Source organism: Xiphophorus hellerii, chromosome 10, assembly GCF_003331165.1.
Source record: "Xiphophorus hellerii strain 12219 chromosome 10, Xiphophorus_hellerii-4.1, whole genome shotgun sequence".
NCBI classification, from domain to species: Eukaryota; Metazoa; Chordata; class Actinopteri; order Cyprinodontiformes; family Poeciliidae; genus Xiphophorus; species Xiphophorus hellerii.
The window spans coordinates 21,468,689-21,478,310 of NC_045681.1; positions in this window are offsets into that span (position 1 = coordinate 21,468,689).

Consider the following 9,622-nt stretch of genomic DNA (forward strand, 5'->3'; position numbering starts at 1 on the left):
ATTTGATCAGGGACTTTATTACATAAACTGTTGAACATTTAACTCATTTTCATCCAAATTCATGCTTCTGTAGCATCACTTTGAAGTGCTGAGGATAGGCCTGTCACGATAGCAAATTTTGCTGAGCGATTAATTGTCTCAAAAATTATTGCGATAAACGATAATATTGTTTGAAGACCTTTTTACACTGATTTAATGGAAATGATGTAATAATGTATGCAATTTCTTGCCAAAGATAGATACACTTTATTTTCAAAAGAATATTTAACACTTGAACTGATAAACAAAATAAACAAAACAACCAAAAACAAAAATAAAATGGATTCTCAGTCTCCATTAACAAAAAACTCACTTGGAAAAAAAAAACTAAACATAAAGCCAAAGTGGAAATAAATACTGCATTCAACCAAAAGAGTGCAGATTATTAAGTCTGTATATTATGTTGCCCTTCAGTAATAATTAGATTTAAATAGAGAAGATGGGCACATCGACTACCTGATGCAATAGTTCACACTACATGATTTTTTGCTCCTATTTTTCCCCTTACAACAATCTTAAAACGTTGGTCTTTCTAAGATTGTGTGGTGTGTTATGGTAGATCGTCGTTGCCGCTCCGATCTAAATCAGGGGTTTTTCCCCGACTGGGAGCTTTAACTCAGCATGTTGAATGTGACAGGTAGCCAATCAGAAAGCGCGGATTCTCCTCCGTGTTTTCTGAGGGGAAATTACATCGGGGAATCCCAAACAGCTGACACGACGCAACCCGAAGTCCAGCGGACATTGGAGATGATATGTGGAAACAACATTAATGTTTATTTAACATGCAAAGAATATAGAAATGACAAGAGGAGGAGTTGGAGCGAAATTGCTACCGCAGTTGATAAACCCGGTAACTTTTCAGCTGTTATTCGTTAAGGTGACGTAAATAGGTTCTAATGATTTTCATTCGGTCAGGAGTTTACGCTGACACTAGCCACATGCATTGCAGGTAGATTGTAGTAAAGCATTGATTAATGCCTGGTTTTAAAATTAGTTCACTGGACTTGTAGCCATTATTTTGTGCCCATTGTTGGACACCACAGGGCAGGAACCCGATCGAACCGTTATACCTAGGATTTCTGTCGGCTAATGTGTGATCTCAGGTTTTGAAAATGGGCCGACAATTGGCTGGCAGCTCTAAGATCGTGTGGTCTGAGCTGGGCTTCACACTAAGGAAATGAGGAAGGGAGGAGTCGGTGGAGAGCACCGGAGTTCAGCCTTTTTCATTCGGTGTCATCAACAGAAAGAGAAAAAGGACGGAAGAGACGATAGTGCCGATAATTAAAATGACGTCGATAGTTTTAATTTATCGTACGATTAATCGATTTATCGTTTATCGCGACAGGCCTAGCTGAGCATATATTTATAAATGTAGATCTGAAAAGTTGTAGCATGGAACTGTATTCAGCCGCCCTCTCTTTAAAGAACCACTTTTTGCTGCAACTTCAGGTGATAATCTTTTAAAGTTTGTCTCAATCACTTTTGAATAATCAGATATATTCAAACCTTGCAACAGATTATCAATCTGAAATCTGCTTGGACTCTGACTAGGCAATTATAGGGTCACGTTTTGGAATGATGTGCATTATTTTCAGTCACACACATGTACTCTTCCAATTAGCCTAAAATCACAATTTTGATTTTGACTTAGAAAAACTTTAGGTTGGGGTTCTGCTGGCTTTCTCTGACAGACCTCTGAAGTCTTTATAAAACAACAGTGGGATTTCTGAAAGAAATTTGTTCACATTTGTTACTTAGGACCCCTTTTCCTTTGATCAATTTTCAGGTCGACACCATTTCTGCTTCTATCTATCATTTTGGTTTGTCAACATACAGAAGAGAAAATTAACAGAGGTTTCACCAAAGTAGCCAACCTGTGCTGATGACCACTGAGGATGGGGGCTCTTTGGTTGCGTCCTGCTGCAGGAGTCCCTTTTTCTCATTCTCTGCCGGTGTTGGAGATCTCTCTCCTTCTTCGGTTATTTTTCTCCTCAGTCTCCTCACAATCCTCGTCCGGTCCTGGTGGCTTTTGGATGGTCCGAAAATCTTAGCAACCCTGGTCCATTTTCGGCGGGTCTCTTTTTTAATCCTTTTCCCTTTCTTTGTTGTGCTGTCTTCAATATACTCAGCACACTGTGCCATCATGCTGCTGTTGATCTCTAAAGTAAGAGATATTGGGAATAAATAGTGATTATTTTTTACATGTTTGCTCTGTCAACATAAGCCAATGAACATTAGTTCCATTAAAGCAGCCAACCTATGAGAATGTCCACTGAGGAGAAAGACTGTTTGGTTGGAACCTGCTCCTGGAGTTCTTCCTTCATGGCCGCTGTTGAAGATTCATTTTCTTCCATCGTCTTCCTCTTCTGTATCGTTTTGGCTCTGATCAGGTCCTGGCAGCTTTTTGAGGTTCCGGCCACCTCAGAGGTCCTAAACCTTTTTCCATGGCTCTCACAGTCCTCAGCAGACGCTTTATGTTGTAGCATCATGCTGCCGCTTCTCTCTATAGTGAGAAATATTGTGGAAAATTAATGATTGTTTAGAGTACATGTTTAGTATTTCTGAATCACCTCACATACTGATATCTGATCAGGGACTTTATTACATAAACTGTTGAACATTTAACTCATTTTCATCCAAATCCATGCTTCAAAGTTTGTAAAAAAAAAAAGAAAAAAGAGTTAATATCCTCATAGATGTGCAAGTCTAACAGCTAGTCAGACTCTGTTTTAGCTGATTTTAGCTAATAACATCTCAAACCTAAAAAGTTCAGGTCTGTCAAATAACACTATATTAGAGAAATTATTTCATTAACCAATGAGACTTTAAGAATAAAGGTGCAGATGGGTAATATTTACTAATACATACTAGAATTGCACAATTGTGAACATGTTCAGCTCTTGTAGTTTTAAATTAGATTTTCTAAAGACCAAACTATATAGCTAAATTTTCTTTCTATTCTAAAGGTGCATTCACAACAAATGCGTTCGGCACATCAAATATGCGTCCAACGCTTCAAGTTCAACGCGTGTTCCTTTTGAATACAGACGCTTGACATATCCTGCGTTTCGCTGGTTTATATTATAAATCTATGTGGAGGCGCATCGGTTGCTCTTGACGTGTCAAATGCTCCAAACGGTTCAAATCAAATCAAGACTCTCTGGTTGGAAGCTGCTCCTGGAGTTCTTCCTCCCTGCACCTGGCCGGTGTTGAACCTTCTTCTTGTCATGGTTTTTGCGAATCTGTTTAACCCACATGCAGAAAACACCATCAGGAGGTCGAAGGAGTACATTCACTTCATTAACTATAGCCGTTACTCTGTGAAAGTTCACATCCTCAGGACAGGAGAAAAAGTACACTAGGAGGCTGGCAGGGGACCAAGCGCCAGGGAGTCGAGTACTAGGGAGTTGCAGCGTGGGAAACGGAGGGTTAACAGTGGAGCTAGGACCAGGGTGGAAGCCGCGGGGAATCACTCCGAACCAGAGGTGGGACTGCATGATCGGACTGGAATCCAGTGTAGGACCACACCTAGGAAGACAGGATACAAGCGTGGATGAGCAGATAACTACCTGAAACTCTGAGGGGCTGGACTTACCACATATGCGGACACTCTGGCATCGAAGGATTGGCCGCCGGCTCTTCTTATGCTCTGCCTGATGAGCAGAGAATACTTGCAGGTGTGCGGAGGAGGCTTGGGGAGGTTCTGGTATATCCAGCTCTCTGATGACATCTACTGAGGAACAGGAGGAAGTAGCAGGTGATAGCAGAGGTACCCAACATCACCCCCACTCTTAACAGCCGCCACCTGGCTGCCCGGAAGACGTAGAGGGTAGTGACGAGTGTGGGGGTCCCAAATAAACAAGCGAGGCACCCACTGGCGGTCCTCAGGACCGTAGCCCTCCCAGTCCACGAGGTACTGCTAACCGTGGCCCCTGCGGCGGGAGTCCAGGATCCTGCGGACCCGGTAGATAGGTTCTCCCTGTTCGTCTAGGGTGGGCGGAGGGGGCTCGGCTGGAGGGCCTTGATAAGTAAGAGTGAAACTCAAACTCATTACCTTTTGTTCTGCTGAAGGCTTGCCTTTTGCGTTTCTTTTCAGATTCTTTATCCATCTTCGTTTTTGGAGATTTCAGTGTAAATGTATTCACTACAAGAGAAAGCAGGTTTAACTCTGAAAGTTACATCTCACTTTATCAGAGATTTCTGATGAACTAAGCTCAAACAGAATGTTGGGTTCTGACACCAACAAATGTTAGCATGGAATGATGATGCCTAGTTACCCTCTGACTTAAACCTAAACAAACCCACAGAACAGAAAAATCCCCCCAAACAAACAAAAATGATATATTTGCTGTTGGTTTACCAGGAAAGAGTTAGAGGAATGAATCCCAACTATTATAGCCACACAAAGCTCTTCATTAGTTTTTATTTGCTTCAAAATCTTAAGAGCTTCAGCTGCTATTTATAGCGTTTTATTTATCAAAAACGATACTAAGCAGCAACTTAAAGCATTTCCAAATAAAATTTCATTTGACAGGCAGACTTACACCACCGGTGTCCGAACCTTTTGCCATGTGTGCCAAATATGTTCAAAATAAAAGAATGTAATATATTTACATTTACATTCTATATTTAATATTATAATAAAAATACAATATATTTTATGATTTTTTTTTCATTTTACTTCCAACAAAAAAAAAAAACCCACAATATTTTAATGAAACAAGCACAGTTTTTTTCCCCAGACTATAGAGTGCACCTTCCTATAAGCCGCATCTACAAAGTTTTTTTTTTAAAACTGGAAACGTACATATATAAGCCGCTGATATCTCCACCGCTCTTGGTTTCTCACAAGGACGCAGCAGAAGGCTGCACAGGGGCGGATCTAGAAAAATATCTATGAGGTGGCAAGATTTTTCAGGGATGGCAGCATATGCCACCACATATATATATATATATATAAATATATATATATATATTTTGTGTGTGTGTTGTTGACCACTCATTTCAGGTAATTATGTTACATTAAATGTCAGTAATTTATGTTGTCAGTCATGTTTGCCAGTCTGTCTGTTTGTTTGTTAGCTGTTTGTATGTGTAACCCTTCTCGTTTGTCACGGCACCAGTGTAGCCTTCCTTGCTTGGTTGTTTGTCACCTAGTGCCTAATCTCTCCCAATGTGACTTTGACTGCACGCAAGTGGCCCACCAGCATTCCTCAGAATTCTTTATTTTTCTTTTTTTTTTTTTAGATGTGATTGTATAGTTTAAACAATAAAACAGTTAACAATTCCTCAAAAACAAAACATTCTTATTCCATGAATCAAACCATAAAATAACAGACAACTGCCTAGCAGTTAACAGTTTCAACATTCACAAAACAAATTTTTTTTATATATATTTATTCATAAATTTATACTTTGAACCCACCTAGTGCGATACAAAATGAAACTCTCTCACAATGTGACTTTGACTGCAAGCAAGTGGCACTTACAGCTGAAAAACAAGACACAGTTAGCGTCCTGACCGAGTGGTCAGCCACAAACACCAACTGGCGTAGCTCTCACTCATAGGGTCACATTTTTCCAGCGGAGCCACGAGAAAACCTTACAAATTATATTTCTAAATGTTAAATGAGCTTACAGTATTTCGTTAATTGTTGAACTAGAAAAATATGACCATAAGTTAAAAAAAGTAGTGAAGAGCTGCCTCTCTCGCACCTACCTTCACCAGCATTCCTCAGAATTCTGGTGGGGGAAGCCAGGAGAGCGCCTGAAGGACCCGTTGCATGCAGTCACTCATCACACCACTAGGTGGCTCAAAACAAATACACTGATTAAAAATCTTATTATAAATACATGCTATTAATATTATTTCGGGTAAAATTCACATATACATACATACACAATTTTCTCTCTGTTATATATGACGACATGACATGGCCAGCTTTATTTTCTGTGAACCACCAGAGGGTGATGTTAAGTAATTTAATAATTATTTAATAATTTACTTGATTTACTTGTTACAAAATATTTTTAACTTTTAACCAAACTGCGCAGCACATGTTAAGGTTGCCGAAGTCAGTAGCAGGCTAGCAACAGTTAGGCTAGCATAACTGACCACTGCTCACTTTCTCAATATTTTCTTTAAACTAAAACTTTTAGGTCCTCCCCTGTTAAACCCACGAACCTTGTTACATATCACGGTCAAAGTGTTGAAGTTACAGCAAAACATTGCGTCCTTTTTTCAGATTCTTTGAGTGATTGTGGTATTTTACCGATGTTTATATTCTTGACTCAATGGACAGCAATGGCGGGTGCGTGAATAACCTCATAATTTCTATCCTTTGTACTGAGCATCTTAGCAGGCGGCGTGTCGGTACACAAGTTTTACTAAATAAAACAGCAGAACTACATTATATTAACTTGGTGTGATGTGACTTTGATTTTTCATTTCAATTTAAAAAATAATAAAGTTCATGAAGTGGGCGCAGACAGTGTTTTTTATCATTATGTTTGGGCCAGTAATAAATTTCTATAAGACAAAATATAATAGCTGGGTTTATTTAGTCCATCAGAACCAGAACCTCGAGGTTCTCCGTTGCTGAGTGACGCTGCAAATCAACAGAGAAATGACCGCAGGTGTTGCGCTTCAGACCGTAATACGGATAATCATCCCCCACTGGACTCCAACCGAACCGAATCACACATTAACCTGTTATAGAGAGCATCTTGCCACTGGAAAGTCACGAAAGACGCACTTGTGGAGCTATATCATATATCATGAGGGCTAGAAATAAAGTGGCTAAATCCAGAAAAATCCTGTTCCATCAAGCTAGCAGGTCCGCTATCAGAGCCAAGACGAAATATTCCACAGCAGTCAAACTTTTAAAATCGAGCACATTTCTTAAAGAACACATTACATCTAACAACTGTAAGCAGTTATAATAATATTGTAATCAAATTAAATATTGAAATAGTTTATCTTACCTTGACCGAAGCAGACTCGGAAGCAGAATGTTCCAGAAGCTTCAGCAGCTTGGGAATACGTGTCAGCCAATCAGAGATTGTAATTTTCCCGCGTGTATGACGTGCTGCTGCCTCACGCCCTGTCCTTGCTACTCAGGAGTAGGTGTCAGGTTACATTGTGGTGCATTCAATGTTGTCGGGAAAAAGAGATTCATGCGCTTAACGTCTGATTTGCCATAACTATTTATTGAATTCATAGTCGCCAGCTGGGGTGGCAAGGCTCTCATTTGACCCCAGTAGATCCGCCCCTGGGGCTGCATCCTTAATAAATCTACTGGATTTATTGGATTCTGATACTGGATAATGGATTCTCCAACGCTCAACCATGGATTCGTTCACGCAGAGCTTACATGCAGCGGCTCTATTTCCCTCCTGTACTACCAGATCGATAGCCCTCAACTTAAAAGCTGCATCAAATGAACTTCTTCGTGTGGTTTCCATGATGAGGGGGTATAAGTTTGAAGAAATTTCTCCGTGGAGAAATTTGCTGCCAGCATGTGCTTGTTCTAAATGAAAATTAGCTCTTTCTTCAATGACTCACGTTCTGCTAATGTAACATAGTTAAAATGGTTCAGGTTAAATCCTGCTAAAATGCACCATCTGCTGGTAAAACGGGGTATTGCATTCACCCTAGAAAGAGCGGGGTATTATGGGTAATCCTCAGAGCCATGAGGATCACTGTCGAGGTAACGTGTCTCTGCGATGTGATGAAGAAATATTATTTATAAAATATGTTTATGGTTTTCGTTTTTGCATATTATTGAAATATGTTTAGTCCATGTTATGTTAGCTTTGCTATTATATTGTTTTTGTTGCGTTATAGAAATGTTTAGTTCGTGAGAAAGTGTGGCGGGAATTTCCCACACATTAACATTATGGCTCCTCCTTGCAGGAGTTTCTTTCATGCCAGAGACTGACTTTACCTCGGTGCCCATGTGTGAAATGCAGGTATGTTTTACTAAATCTCTGTAGCAGATGGCTAATATAAGGCAATTTTATATTAATAGTTTTGTATAGATATGGTTAATGTTTTTGCATTGTTCCAAGATGCAGTTCGTATAAGCTAAAATATAAAAATGGCATCTAGTAAATTAAATGTCAGCATTTTATTTTATTTTTCAGAGCATTTTAATTAATTGTGTTACTTTCTTTAAAAAGGACACTCACTGGTTGTTCCGTTGATGCAAACCAAATCCACTATACGATCACTGTAATTTTCAATTATTTTATTTTGGTTACTGTATTATGGGTAATCCTCAGAGCCATGAGGATCACTGTCGAGGAGTTTCTTTCATGCCAGAGACTGACTTTACCTCGGTGCCCATGTGTGAAATGCAGGTATGAAATAAAGAAAACAACTGATGCCAGATTGAGCTCCTAGTCCTTCATTTCTGCACCAAGAAGCCACCAGATCCACGTAGGCCACATTGGTGCCGTGACTCGTCCAGAACTACATCGGACCGGGCTGGTGACTTCTGATCTTCACGTCGCTGGAGCTCCACTGTACCATCTGGGTTTTCAACAATAGTCTAAGTAACACATCTGAGTGTTTATAAATCCTTGGCAAAGGATATTTTCTTTTGAATGCTTTTGGACTTTTGTCAAAATGAATTTCAGTAATTTTGGACAATCAAACATGACTCCACTCTGTAGGGGTAGAGGTAGAGGGTTCTTTAACACCCCTGTTCCATTTTCAATGGGTGACAAAGTGTCGGGTGGGGCATTACTTGATGTAAATACTGAAAATGACTCATTTGTGACTGGGGAAGCTGTTACACCCAGTAGTCAGACCTGTCCTAATATTCAACCTCGTCAGTGTTCTAGCACATCTACCCCAGATTCTCATGTTAATAATGCTGGGCTAGTTGATCAGATGAGCACTATTGTCCAACAAATAGGGCAACAGCTGGCTGATAGTGTTATGGCACACCTGAACTCAAGCACCCCAAGTGGTACTGCAATAAAGAATACTCAAAATGAGAGCCATCAAGTTCCATGCAGCTCATTGGATCTTTCTCAGGTCCAGCTCGTCTCCAGAAGCCAGGTGAGAGAACCACCTATTTTTAAAGGGGAGAGTTCTGATACAGTTACAGTTGATGAATGGGAGGACTCAATGAAAAGTTACATCAAAAAGAGTGGTGTACAGCAAGAACACCAAGCTGAAGAAATCCTGATCCATCTTAGAGGCAGAGCAAGGGATGTTGTGAGGTGTGGAATACGCAACTGTGGAATTGATGTTCAGCACAATCCACAAGCCATCTATTCTCTTCTTCGCAAGCACTTTGGGTCTGATCAGTGCTCCCCCGTACCACTTGCTGATTTTTACTCCACCCGGCCAAAAGAGAACGAGGATCCATTCGAATATTGGCTAAGATTGAATGGAGCAGCTGATGTTGCTGATAGCCGTCTTCAAGAACAGGGTAAGACCTTTGACAATCCAAGTGTTGAAGTTACTCGCATGTTCATCAGAAACTGTCCATGTAAAGATTTAGCTATCACCTTCAGATCTAAGACCATAGAAAAATGGTCAGCACAAGATGTTCAGGAGGTGTTGGATGAG